Raw genomic sequence first — 15,415 nt, 5'->3', positions numbered from 1 at the left:
AAATCTCTGAATCATGCAGTAAAGAGTTCTGCAGTAGGATTGGTCCACTCTGCCTCTGGAAAAGCAGTAGATTATATAGAGCATAGAACAGTACAGCACAGAACAGGCCCTTCAGCCCACGATGTTGTGCCGACCATTGATCCTCATGTATGCACCCTCAAATTTCTGTGACCATATGCATGTCCAGCAGTCTCTTAAATGTCCCCAATGACCTTGCTTCCACAACTGCTGCTGGCAACGCATTCCATGATCTCACAACTCTCTGTGTAAAGAACCTGCCTCTGACATCCCCTCTATACTTTCCTCCAACCAGCTTAAAACTATGACCCCTCGTGTTAGTCATTTCTGCCCTGGGAAATAGTCTCTGACTATCGACTGTATCTATGCCTCTCATTATCTTGTATACCTCAATTAGGTCCCCTCTCCTCCTTTTCTCCAATGAAAAAAGTCCGAGCTCAGTCAACCTCTCTTCATAAGATAAGCCCTCCAGTCCAGGCAGCATCCTGGTAAACCTCCTCTGAACCCTCTCCAAAGCATCCACATCTTTCCTATAATAGGGCAACCAGAACTGGACGCAGTATTCCAAGTGCGGTCTAACCAAAGTTTTATAGAGCTGCAACAAGATCTCACGACTCTTAAACTCAATCCCCCTGTTAATGAAAGTCAAAACACCATATGCTTTCTTAACAACCCTGTCCACTTGGGTGGCCATTTTAAGGGATCTATGTACCTGCACACCAAGATCCCTCTGTTCCTCCACACTGCCAAGAATCCTATCCTTAATCCTGTACTCAGCTTTCAAATTTGACCTTCCAAAATGCATCACCTCGCAATTATCCAGGTTGAACTCCATCTGCCACCTCTCAGCCCATCTCTGCATCCTGTCAATGTCCCGCTGCAGCCTACAACAGCCTTCTTATTAGTAGATGTTAGTAGATGTTCATATTAGTAGATGTTGCTCACAAAAAAAGGTATCAGTTATTAACAAGCTCTGCAATCAGGAAAATTGCAAGATGCAATTTTTAGTTCTTTGGTCTACATGGACTATACGTACACAATATAGTCTGTACTAGTTTCCAAAAGTATAAACACCAGACAATGGAGGAGGAGCATACTGAAGAGAGCGTTCAACAAGAGGTTACAATTGCTGAGTCACAGTCACTGGGTCAAAATCCTTGAACTCCCTCCCTGACAGAACTGTGGATGGACCTATGACACATGGACTACAGCAGTACAAAAGACAGCTTACCAACACCTTCTCAAGAGTAGTTAGGGTTGGGCAATGAATGCTGACCGAGCTGGCAATATTTATATCCCATTAATGAAAACAAATGTACAAGGTAAGAGAAGTAGTATTCAACACATTTATTTCGGAGTTACTTTGTAAACTGTAATGCAGGGGAGAATTACAATGCATTATATAGGTACATGAGAAAGAGGTAAAAGACAGAAATACTACACAGATACACATTCAAAATTCACTTTTGCTGTGAGTTCTTGGGTGTTAGCTGTGCTGCCACGGTGACTCAATAAATGGAATCTTGGTATTTATTTATTTTTATGGGTGTGCTGGAGTGGGGATGGGGAAGGAGGAGGCAGTAAGTCATAGATAATCAACACTGAGATATGCGCACACCTGCTGGCAGCAGAAGGCATTGGCATATTTCTGGCAAGTGTCTGCCCATTTCCTTGGGTAAAGAACCCATTCAAACAAAGAAAACATGCAGGAAATATGTTACTGTGATCTTATATGCACTTGATGGTCAATGCTCTATACTGGCATGTTATTTCTCTTGACATCACAAACTACAAAATACCTCGTGTGAACATTAGGAAATCATGGGCTACTGCTGTCCCTTTACAACAGAAAGCCACAAGGCATTGAAAGAAAATAATCTCCGTCCATAGCGAAAGAAGTCTTACAGTGTCCCCCCTCCCCATGCCCCCATTACCAGCAAAGATTTAATTTGAGGGTGGCAGCAAACCACAAAGTAAAATGTGTGCTTCTCATCTTCCATGTAAAACAAGGAGACTGAGAGACCTGGAGAATAATGATACTACATCAGTCACATGTTAAAAAAGCAAGAGGATATGGCAGTGTTATAGGGCTGCTATAAGCATAATGATAGCCTAAGTGGGAAAGGAAAGGATAGAGTATACAAATACAGAAAACAGCAGTGAATAGGGTCAAAAGGATAAAAAATGATAAAAAGGCAAAATTAATACTTCTTGAATGTGTGTCCTCTTCTAAGCAATATAAATGATTTAATGGCACAAATACAGGTTCATGGGTATGCCCTTATCGCCATTATGAGGACATGTTTTCAAGGAGATCAAAGCTGAGAACTAAATATTCATGGTTGTGTGACTTTTTGAAAGGACAGACAGGAAGGGTAGTAATATTGTTTGTACAGGATGGAATAAGCATGATAGCAAGAAACAAACGCACTAACAAACAATCTTGGGTTGGAAGATGTGGAAATTCATTTAGGTGGAGGTAAGCAATAAAAAGGAAAAGATGACACTGGTAGGAGTAGTGTGTAGACTCCCTAATAGTAGTTACATGTTGGGTTATGGAATAAATCAGGAGATAATGAGAACACGTAAAAAATGCACATTATTAATCATGGGTGATTTTAGTTTTCATGCTGATTGGGGTAGTCAGATTGGCAGACAGAAGAATTCATAGAAGTATTCAGGGCAGTTTCCTAGAACACTATATTGTTGATCCAACCAGGGATAAGGCTATTTTAGATCTGGTGATGTGTAATAAGGCAGCTCTAATAAATTATGTCAGAGTAAGAGATCCCCTGGGAAGCAGTGATCATGACAAGGCAGAATTTAGCATTTAGTTTGAGAGGGAGGAACTTGGGTTGGAAATACCTGTGCTAAACTTAAACAAGGACAATTACAAAGGAATGAGGACACAGCTGGCTGCAGTAGACTGGGAAAGGAGTTTAGACACAAAGACAGTTCGGGAACAACGGTAGATGTTTAAGAAAATAGTTCATGGCTCACAGCGAAGAAATATCCCAATGAGAAAGGAGGATTTTAGGAAGGGGATAAGCCAACCATACTTAACCAGGGAATGTAAGCGTATCACCAAATTGAAAGAAAAAAGAAACATACACTCTGGCAAAGATTAGTGGTAAGACAGAGAATTGGGAAAACTTTAAAAATAAACAAAAAGATGACCAAAATAAGGAGGGAGAAGGTAAACTTTGAGAGTAAACTTGCAAGTGATACAAAAGATAGACAGCAATAGCTTCTTTAAAAAGAGAGATGGCAAAGTTAATCTAGGCCCCTTAGAGAATGAGGCTGGGGAAATAATAATGGGGAACCAGGAAAAGCAAATGTATTGAATAAATACTTTGTATCATCTTCACAAGTAAAACACACTAATAGCACTCCAAAATTACTAAATATTCAAGAGACAAAAGGAAAAGAGAAAATAAAGATCAATAGAGGAAAAGGTGCTAGGTATACTAATGGGGCTAAAGACTGATAAGTCCCCTGGACCACATGGTGTGCATCCTAGAATGTTAAAAGATATAGCTACAGAGATAGTGGATGCACTAGTAGCCACCTTCCAAGAATCTTTATATTTTACAAAAATCCCAGAGGACTGGAAATCTGCCAATATGACACCTCTATTTGGAAAAAAAGAAGAGACAAAAATAGGTAACTATAGGCTATTTAGCTTAACAGATGTTATTGGGTAAATGTTAGTCTATTATGAAGGGTGTAATAGCAGAGTATTTAGAAATGCTAATATGATCAAGCAGAATCAATTAGAATTCTTTGAAGAGGTAAGAAATAGGATAAATATAGTGGAAACAGTGGATGTAAGATATATTTGGAGTTTCAGAAGGCTTTTGATTAGCTACCACACATTAGGCTACTTAATAAGAACCCAAGGTGTTAAAGGCAGTATGTTAGCATGGATAGAGAACTGGCTAATGAACAGAAGACACAGAGTTGGGATAAGAGTTCATTTTCAGGATGAACTGTAACGACTGCTACGCGACAGGGATCAGAGCTGAGTACACAAATCATTTATTATATATTAACGACTTGGATGAGGAAAATAAAATGTACTATATCCAAGTTTGCAGATGACACAAGAATAGGTGGTATGACAAAGTCTGCAGAGGGATACAGACACGTTGCAAGTGGTCAAAAACTTGGCAGATGGAATATAATGTTGGAAAATGTGAGGTTATGCACTTTGGTAGGAAGAATAAAGAGCTGAATAATATGTATATGGGGAAAGAATGCAGAAAGCTGCAGCACTCGGGCTTTAGGACTCCTTGTGCATTAGTTACAAAAAGCAAACATCCAAGTTCAATGGGTGATAGGGAAGGCAAATAGAACATTGGATTAATTTCAAAGGGAATAGAATATAAAAATAAAGGAAGTCTTGCTAAAGTTATAGAAGGCACTAGTCAGACCACAGCTGGAATACTGCAAACAGTTCTGGGCTCTTATCTAAGGCCTGTACTGACTGGGATATAGAAGAGTAAGAGGTGACATTCTTAAAACATGCAATATTCTTTGGGGACTTGAAAGGGTAATGAGGGGAGGTTATTCCCCTTGTGAGAGAGTCGAGGATGAGAAAGCACAATCCCAGAATAATGGGTCACCTATTTAAGACAAATACGAGGAAGAATTCCTTCTCTCAGACATAGTGAATCTGCGGAATTCTTTACTGCATAGAGCTGTAGAGGTTGGGTCATTAAGTATGTTCAAGGGTGAGGTCGATTTTTGCACTGTATGGGAATCAAGGCTTTGAGGAAAACACAGAAAAATGGAGTTGAGGATTATTAGATCAGGCATGATTTCATAATATGGTGGAGCAGAATCATGGACTGAATAGTCTACTTCTCTCCCAAGTTTTATGGTCTTAAGGAAACATCGCTTCCTTACATCATGATGTGGTAGTGTCGGTATTGGACTGGGGTGGACAAAGTTAAAAATCACACAATACCAGGTTATAGTCCAACAGGTTTATTTAGAAGTACAAGCTAGCTACCAGATGAAGGAGCAGTGCTTAGAAAGCTTATACAGTACTTCCAAATAAACCTGTTGGACTATAATCTGGTCTTGTGTGATTTTTCACTTCCTTACATCAAACAGCCCTGTGACATGAAAACAATAGCAATAAAAATAGGAAGGTGACTAAGTAGAACTAAAACTCCACAAAGATTTTTATAGAATTCAGAGGGAAGTAGCTTCACCTATTGCGCTTTTAATTACCAATGCCAATAAGAACCTCCCCAATTTGACAGCATTACCACCCCCACGCTGATTGATGATGTCACTTCTGCCCCCATCATGGCCACTCCCACAGCCACTTCCAGCCCTCACATCATCGCCGATGCCACACGCTCAGTGACTTCCGCCACCCCTACTGCCATGTCTGCCACCACTTCCGACCCCACCAGCGCCACTCACCTGCATTCTGCTGACACGCCCCCCACAGACCCCACTGTCACTATCCCCACCCCCCAGAACCCTGAGGGGAACACTACCCCTGCTCATGACTCTACCCCCATTCCCCCCACCATCACACCCACTCCAGGTACTGGCTCCGACCCCACTCCCAGCTCTACACCCACACCAGCTCCCAGCTCCCAGCCCTGCCGAGTTTTCACCATCCCCCCAGACCTCCCCCTCACTGAGGACGAACGATCAGTCCTCAGCAAAGGACTCACCTTCGTCCCCGTCCGTCCACGCATCAATGAATTTAATACACGCCGTGACATCGAACAATTCTTCCGTCGCCTCCGCCTCCGAGCTTACTTTCACAATCAGGACTCCCGCCCACCTTCTGAGGACCCCTTCGCCCACCTCCAACACACTGCATCCACCTGGACACCCCGCGCTGGCCTATTACCTGCCCTCGACCTCTTCATTTCCAACTGCCGCCGGGACATTAACCGCCTCAACCTGTCGACCCCCCTCCCCCACTCCAACCTCTCACCCTCACAACGCGCAGCCCTCCAATCCCTCTGCTCCAATCCTGACCTCACCATCAAGCCAGCGGACAAAGGGGGCGCAGTGGTAGTCTGGCGCACTGACCTCTACATCGCTGAAGCCAAACGCCAACTCGAGGACACCTCTTCCTACCGCCCCCTTGACCATGACCCCACCCCCCATCACCAAACCATCATCTCCCAGACCATACAGAACCTCATCACCTCAGGAGATCTCCCACCCACAGCTTCCAACCTCATAGTCCGGGAACCCCGCACTGCCCGGTTCTACCTCCTTCCCAAGATCCACAAGCCTGACCACCCTGGCCGACCCATTGTCTCAGCATGCTCCTGCCCCACTGAACTCATCTCTACCTACCTCGACACTGTCCTATCCCCCCTAGTCCAGGAACTCCCCACATACGTTCGAGACACCACCCACGCCCTCCACCTCCTCCAAGACTTCCGTTTCCCCGGCCCCCAACACCTCATCTTCACCATGGATATCCAATCCCTCTACACCTCCATCCGCCATGACCAGGGCCTCCAAGCCCTCCGTTTTTTCCTCTCCAGACGTTCCCAACAGTACCCCTCCACCGACACTCTCATTCGTTTGGCCGAACTGGTCCTCACCCTTAACAATTTCTCCTTTGAATCCTCCCACTTCCTCCAGACCAAAGGGGTAGCCATGGGCACACGTATGGGCCCCAGCTATGCCTGTCTCTTTGTTGGCTACGTAGAGCAGTTGATCTTCCGTAATTACACCGGCACCACTCCCCACCTCTTCCTCCGCTACATTGATGACTGCATTGGCGCCACCTCGTGCTCCCGCGAGGAGGTTGAGCAATTCATCAACTTCACCAACACATTCCACCCTGACCTTAAATTTACCTGGACCATCTCTGACACCTCCCTCCCCTTCCTGGACCTCTCCATCTCCATCAGTGACGACCGACTTGACACTGACATCTTCTACAAACCCACCGACTCCCACAACTACCTGGATTACACCTCTTCCCACCCTACCTCTTGCAAAAATGCCATCCCGTATTCCCAATTCCTCCGCCTCCGCCGTATCTGCTCCCAGGAGGAGCGGTTCCACCATAGAACACACCAGATGGCCTCCTTCTTTAGAGACCGCAATTTCCCTTCCCACGTGGTTAAAGATGCCCTCCAACGCATCTCATCCACATCCCGCACCTCCGCCCTCAGACCCAACCCCTCCAACCGCAACAAGGACAGAACGCCCCTGGTGCTCACCTTCCACCCTACCAACCTTCGCATAAACCAAATCATCCGCCGACATTTCCGCCACCTCCAAACAGACCCCACCACCAGGGATATATTTCCCTCCCCACCCCTCTCCGCCTTCCGCAAAGACCGTTCCCTCCGTGACTACCTGGTCAGGTCCACGCCCCCCTACGACCCACCCTCCCATCCTGGCACTTTCCCCTGCCACCGCAGGAACTGTAAAACCTGCGCCCACACCTCCTCCCTCACCTCCATCCAAGGCCCCAAAGGAGCTTTCCACATCCATCAAAGTTTTACCTGCACATCCACTAATATCATCTATTGTATCCGTTGCTCCCGATGCGGTCTCCTCTACATTGGGGAGACTGGACGCCTCCTAGCAGAGCGCTTTAGGGAACATCTCCGAGACACCCGCACCAATCAACCACATCGCCCAGTGGCTCAACATTTCAACTCCCCCTCCCACTCTGCCGAGGATATGGAGGTGCTGGGCCTCCTCCACCGCCGCTCCCTCACCACCAGACGCCTGGAGGAAGAACGCCTCATCTTCCGCCTCGGAACACTTCAACCCCAGGGCATCAATGTGGATTTTAACAGTTTCCTCATTTCCCCTTCCCCCACCTCATCCTAGCTTCTAACCTCCAGAAACTCGATCCCCTGACCTGTCCGGACTTGTCCGACCTGCCCAGCTCCTTTTCCACCTATCCACTCCACCCTCTCCTCCCTGACCTATCACCTTCATCTCCTTCCCCACTGACCTATTGTACTCTATGCCACTCTCTCCCACCCCCACCCTCCTCTAGCTTATCTCTCCACGCTTCAGGCTCTCTGCCTTTATTCCTGATGAAGGGCTTTTGCCCGAAACGTCGATTTTGCCTGTCCTCGGATGCTGCCTGAATTGCTGTGCTCTTCCAGCACCACTGATCCAGAATCTGGTTTCCAGCATCTGCAGTCATTGTTTTTACCTACAGCATTCCTCTAACTGCCCATTGTAATCAAAATTTTCTTCCCTGTACATCAAGGGTCAACTGAGGAGAAAAAGAATACTACTAGCTTCTTATACTAATACAAAATTTAAAGAAACATCTCCTTGCTGATCCTCACACTCTCTCTCACTCTGCAATCTCTCTCTGTCTCTGCAATCTCTCTCCTGTAATAACCTGATTTGGAGGTGCCACTGTTGCATTGGGGTGTACAAAGTTAAAAATCACACAACTCCAGGTTATCGTCGAGCAAGTTTATTTGGAAGCAGTAGCTTTCGGAGCGCTGCTCCTTCATCAGGTGGTTGTGGAGTATAAGATTGTAGGACACAGAATTTAAAGCAAAAGTTTACAGTGTGATGTAACTGAAATTATATATTGAAAAAGACCTGGATTGTTTGTTAAGTCTCTCATCTTTAACAGTTGGCATGTTGGTTTTGGTTCTTTCATATGTAAATTCCAGAACTTAAAGTTACATTCTCAAGTGACCTTTAACAATAGGTGTCATGTTGGCCCAGATAATGCATTGAAGATTTGAGGTGCCTGTGTGAGGCTGTCTGCGCCCCGGTGTTCAGACTGATTCTAATCTAAAAAAAGGGATCAACAAAATCTTACATGGATTCATGCAGTTTTTGAGCAAAATAAAATGTAATTCTGCAAGTACAAATGCACCCCACAATCTTATGGGTGTGTGTGTGTGTGGGGTGAGTATGAGTGTCTGTGAGAAACTGTATGTATGTGTATGAGTGTGAGTGTAAAGGGGTTAAGTCTGTGAGAGGGTGCATGTGAGAGTGTATGTGTGTGTATGAGAGAGAGCTTGTATATGAGAGAGGGTCTGAGTGAGTGTATGGGTCTGTAGGTGTGTGTGTCTATATATTTGTGAGTGTGTGTCTGTGTGTAGTGCAGTGGAGTCACCTGTCATGTAACATGAACCCAAGGTCCCGGTTGAGGCCATCCACATGGGTACCGAACTTGGCTATCAGCCTCTGTTTGGCCACTTTGTGTTGTTACCTGTCCCGAAGTCTGCTTTGAAGACGGTCACCTGAAGGTCCAAGGTTGAATGTCCTGGACCGCTGAAGTGTTCTCCGACTGGGAGGGAACACTTGTCTGTTGATTGTTGTGCGGTGTCCATTCGTCCGTTGCTGTAGCCTGTGCTCGGTCTCATACGCTGTCTATCTCATACGCTGCAGGCAAGGATGCTCTGAGGCATGGTACATTGATGAGACCGAGCAGAGGCTACCCTACCCCGGACATCATGAGATTTTGCTTTTCACAGTAACCTTTGATGTAGCACTTCATCAAATGCCTTCTGAAAATCGTATCAACTTACACAGAAAATTCAGCACAGTGGCTGTACCAACACCCCATGGACTGTGGCAATTTGAGTAAGTGACTCATCAGCAGCTTCTCTGGGGCACATAGCGGCAGAGGCATTGGAGTGAAGGCCACATCTAAATTCTTTTAAAAGCCTCCAGTACTGCAGTCCTCCCAGAACTCCAATCATAGCCTCCATTGTCAAAATTAAACTTTCTTCAATCCACCATTGCCAGCGATGTGGGCCTGAAGGTCTGGAATTTCCTCCCTAAAATACTCCACCATTCTCTTCAAGATGTTACTGAAAATCTATCACTTTGATCAAGCTTTTTTGACTGAGTAATGTAACTTCCTTTGGCTTGAGTTATCTTGGCACATCATACGTTATATATAGTGTTGATATTCCCCAGCTAAAACTAACCCAAAATTAGAAAAAACCTTGAACTTGGGAGAACTGGTCATTCCCCTTTCTTTGTATAAGTGTTTTCCGAAAAAACTTAAAAGCCTTTTCAAGTAGATATTCCCAGACATATTGGAACCTCTGCCTTTACAATGCCTCTCAGAAAAAAAACAAGGACAGAATAACCTTGTTAAAGGAGCAGCATCATCACAACAGGTGTCAAATTTGTTGACAACACAAAGACATGCCAGAATGCAAGTTGCAAACAGAATACAAGGAGATTACAGAAAGATATAAAAATGAGTGGGCAAAGATGTGGCAAGTGAAGAATAACTTGGAAAAATGTGTATTTTTCCATTTTGGCAAGAATAACAAAATCAGATCATCTATATGGTGAAAGATTGCAGAGTTCTGACATGCAGATGCAATCTGGATGGCCCCATGCATTAATCACAGCAGGGTAGTTTGTAGATATAGCATCCACTTGCTAATCAATCAGCATCCTCCTCTCATACCATATGAAATGTCAGTTTTCACTTTGAATTAGTATTCTTACAAACTGCATTGATGAGGACAATACAAAAAGCTTTGACAAAATGTATTTTTTCCAGCAATACTTGAGTTCTTCAGTATTAGAAGATGAAACAGTTTAAGTTTTCATTCCTATAGTATATTATGGTTTAATCATGTAAAAGTCATATTATACTTGAATAGCCTAAGAAAAAAAAATTACTTTTAATTTTTCTAAAGGAAAATATCCAAACATTTCTCCATATCTTACACATGAAACCAACTCATGCTCATCTTCAACTTTGATGATTTCAAGTTTTGCTGTATGTATTTCTTTCTTGGCCTCGCCAACTTCTGACTTCAAATGGAACTCCTACATTCTTAAAGCTGCCTCCAAGATAGAGACAGCATATTGTGTACTAAAGAGATATAGATATGAGTTAAACACTAAACAAAAATAAAGAACTTCAGATGCTGGAAATCAGAAACAAACAGAAATTGTTAGGAAAACTCAACAAGTCTGCCAGCATCTGTGGAGAGAGAAACAGAGTTAACCTTTCGGGTCCAGTAGCCCTTCTTCATGCATGTTTGTTTATTGTTGTCACATGTTGATATTTTCTAATCACCCCATTAAGAGATGTTATCACAAACTTCTGGAGCAGGTGGGACTTGAACCCAGGCCTCTTGGCTCAGAGATAGGGACACTTCCACCATGCTACAAGCATGCTTGCTATTACGTTATTTAATTATTAGCACAGGTTCTAGTCGCACACATTCATACTTATACAGCAAATGTTATTTTAACTGGCACTTGATAAACTGGCCAAAATTATATACCTCAAATACTGTCCAATTATGATATTTTTAAAACTTTATTTACCTCAGTATAAGCATGCTTGTTGTTCAATTGAATGACCACATGAAATATCAACAGTTGATTCAATTTCAAGTCAATTTCTCCTCAAGTACCGTGATATCCAAGTCGTCGGATGAGGGTGCAAGTGAGAAGGCCCTCTGCCAGTAAGTTTTGTTTAAGGCAAAGTTGCGTTATTATTTAAACTCCCTTGGAAGTTTCAAACAAGAATACACCTGAAGTCTGAAATGGTCAAATTCACAACGCATTACACTTTTCAAAATTGTTTCAGAAAATGCTAGCATGATTGGTAAAGACAGCATGTGTTGTTTATCCCTAATTGCTCTGGAGAATGTGGTATTGAGCCACGTTCTTGAATCCTGCAGTCCGTGGGGAGGTACCACAGAGTGATCAGGAAAGGTTCAAGATATGTGGCTTAGAGGGTAACTTACAGGTGGCAGTATTTCCACACGTTTGCTGCTCTCCTCCTTCTAAGTGGCAGAAGTCATGGGCTTGGAAGGTGCTGTGGAAGGGGTTTAGTATCTCATATAAAATACACACTGTCGCTTAGTACTGGTAAATAGATAGTGAATATTTAAGGTGACATATGGGGTGTCGATCAAGTGGGTTGCTTTGACTTAGATAGTGTTGAGCTTCTTGAAGTTTGTTAGGACCACACTTATCCAGACAGGTGCAGAGCATTCCATCACACATATTGTGTTTATCCTTAAAGCCTTTCCCCATACCAGAAATGGTTTCCTTGGAAGCACAACTCCCAGGACAGATGACCAACTTGTCAGTGTACTGATCCTCAAACTGAAAGCATGCAAATTGCAAACTCTAAATTAATGTAATTAATAAATAAATTTAATAAATCAGAACCAAGACAGAATATAATTTACAAAACATAATGTACAAGAGTATTAAAAGAAAATCAAAGTCCTTCTTTTCCTCCAAACACAGAGCTCAAACAATGAATAGCTCAGGATGCATGCCTTTTAGCACACTGGTTGAAACTGTAAATGTACACGTGGAACTCAGTCTGTACAACAGACATGCTTGGGAAGCAAGTTGGTTGCTTAGAACTTTAAATATTACTGCATTTATATCAATATTTCAAATTTGTAAGACCCATGGTCAAAGAGATAAAAATAGTTCTACATCCTTCAACAGTGATCTCCGGATTGCATCAAAGTTAATATTCAAAAATTATTCAGACTGTTTAAAACCATTGCAAACTTGACTTCTTTTCAACCTTATTTTTAATATCTTTTACAATTAAGAATTGGACTATCAAAAAATTCAGTCTCTTTATACACAGTACAGTTCTTGCATTTATTAATCTGTAGGCATCCATACTAGAAATACTACAGATTTGTTACGTACTTTACTGGAAGTTGTTCAACTGTGATTTTTCCCAGTAATTACAAACTAGGCATCACAAAAACTGGGTCACGTTTACAGCATAGGACCAGGAAGTTAGATTAATCTCATCATGGAACTGATGATTTTGTACAAATTTGGAAAAACAGAATTTTTACTGACTAATCCATAATTTTAACATTCCAGTCACTAAAACAGCGTCAGCTGAGGAGTTTGGTAGACATTTCGAACATTACCAAACCCCACAAGCATAAAACAAAGAATTGTTCGGTTTTTGGTTTTTATTCTTCTTTGTCTGGTTGGGGTATTCTTCCTGGCAGTAGTGATAAAGAGAACCACCGACCAGTGATAATATTCTGGAGGTACAGGAATTCAGATCACTGCATTTTCAATGGCTGCCATAGAGCAGTTGCAAGCAGCTTTGGCCAGATTTCACTGTGCAATTCATTGGTTGAATCACAGGGACTTCAATGGCAATTTGAGTGATGAACCTGTGCTGGCTGATGGGGAATATTTTGTGGATACATAAAACACATTCTCACCTTAATCTTTGCGAACAACAGCAAGGTCTAAGCGATAGTTCTGTTACTAGTGAGCAATTTGGTAAGTTCCTCACTCATTTTGTGTTGCAAACATTCAGTCCAGAGTTCTCAATCTTTGGCATTACTTATTTCATAGCCCCATGGGTGGCTATTAAAGTCAGAGATAATATCAAGTTTGAATAAATGCACTTCGAAACACTGGCTTTGGCCATGTCAAATCTAGGACATTTTTGGAAATAGCAATCTTTAGCTCTTGCAGCTGAATCGCACTGGTCTAACATTGAGTATAGGAGTTGAGAGTCATGCTGCGGCTGTACAGGACTTTGGTTAGGCCACTTTTGGAATATTGCGTGCAATTCTGGTCTCCTTCCTATCGGAACGATGTTGTGAAACTTGAAAGGGTTCAGAAAAGATTTACAAGGCTGTTGGCAGGGTTTGAACTATAGGGAGAGGCTAAATAGGCTGGGGCTGTTTTCCCTGGAGCATTGGAAGCTGGTGAGTGACCTGGTTTAGAGGAGTATGGGCCAAATGCTGACAAATGGGACTAGATTAGGTTAGAATATCTGGTCAACCTGGACGAGTTGGACCAAGAGGTCTATTTCAATGCTGTACATCGCTATGACTCAAAGTAGCTTCTTCAACTGTGGTGAAGGAAAATATAACAAAATTCACGATGCTTTCTTCACACATTCCACATTCCCAAGCCACATTTTGGGTGGCAGTACTTATTCATGAGGCAGCCCCCACAGGTACAGTAATGGTTAGCATGTTGGCCATTTGAGTGTGATAGTAATGGAACTGTGTCTTTGAACATGCAAGTATCTCAAAACAAAAATCACAGAATTGAGGGACTTTCCCAGGTGTTGGTGAGCCCTTGTCCCAAAACTTCTGGCAGTTTGCTTGGAGAACCAGACTACTATGGTTGCTTCTCTCAAGATAGCAAGATTGTTAAATCAATGTTCAGTTGCCAGGACAATGACATCAGTTGTGATTTCTCACTTAATAGAGTGAGCCACGTGAAGGCTGCCATCTTCCACTCCAAATGACTGACTGGCAAAACTTTACATTAATATGTCAAATCTAGAAGCATCCCAAAAGTACAGCAAGAGACAATGGTCATTGGGAAATTGTTGTGAAGTTGAAGGCATGTACTGTTCCTTTATGTGAGAGAGTGAAAGCTGGCAAACACCTGTGATGTCACAGAGCATACTGGACACTTTGAAGATGTAACATTTGGGCTGTAACTTCGAGCGCTGTAACGGTACAGAGTTGTTTTCACAGCAGTTTGAATTTAACCAGTTTAAATTATGCCCCAAGATACTAAAACCCGATCGAAGTTGAATTTTACTGTTTTGACAACATCAAACTAATGAGATGATCTGATGCTTTGGGGTATAAAAAGCAGGCATTTTGTACAGTTAGCCAGAGAAAGAGCACCTTCTGCCCTCAGACTGCCCACAAACCCTCTCTAAAAATGTACCTTTTTCATATGGAACATCTGTGCAGCAGAAGACCAAAGATGACCCAGGAGATGTACAAACAGAGGAAGTTTGACACCCGAAGACGACAACCGTGGTCTGGTTTTGAAAACTGATTTTCTATAAATTTAATGGGGACTTTATTGGATCAGTATATTGTTATAGAGTGGGAGGTAGATAACAAATCTTTCAGAGAGAGGAGGCTTAGAGTCGTAAATAGTTGTTGTTTAGTGTTCTCTTTTGGAGGTAAAGAATAAAATTGTAATTTTTTTCTTTAAATAGTGGAATTTGGGTAGTTCTCTGTCACTCACACTTTAACAGATTACAAGGTGAGATGAGTTTTTTTGTCTGTTTGGTTTAAATTAGCAGAAGGGTTTACCCAGTGTCCTGGGTAATCCCAAAAGTATAGCAAGAGACAATGGTCATTGGGAAAACTGACCTATGACCCAGGAAGCTTGACGTCAATATTACTGATGCACAGGACATACTAAATTTTTGAATGCATCATCATCTGGCGAATCAGTCATCAAGTGAATGAACCTCAAAGAACAAATAAATTCCAGCCAAAGTGCAGCTGTTGTGGCAAGATTTTGCCATTGCAGAACACACAGACTCAATTCCAGAAGAAAGCCAAAGACTGGCACAGCCTTTGTAGATCAGTCCTTGGTCTAAAGGACTGATGCTGAAAATCACAAAGGTCATTCCCTGCCTGAAAAAACAATGTGTGCT

Source organism: Chiloscyllium plagiosum, unplaced genomic scaffold, assembly GCF_037043375.1.
Source record: "Chiloscyllium plagiosum isolate Xiang-an unplaced genomic scaffold, Cpla_swu_hap1 HiC_scaffold_53X, whole genome shotgun sequence".
Classification (NCBI taxonomy): domain Eukaryota; kingdom Metazoa; phylum Chordata; class Chondrichthyes; order Orectolobiformes; family Hemiscylliidae; genus Chiloscyllium; species Chiloscyllium plagiosum.
Note: the sequence above shows the minus strand (reverse complement) of the source record.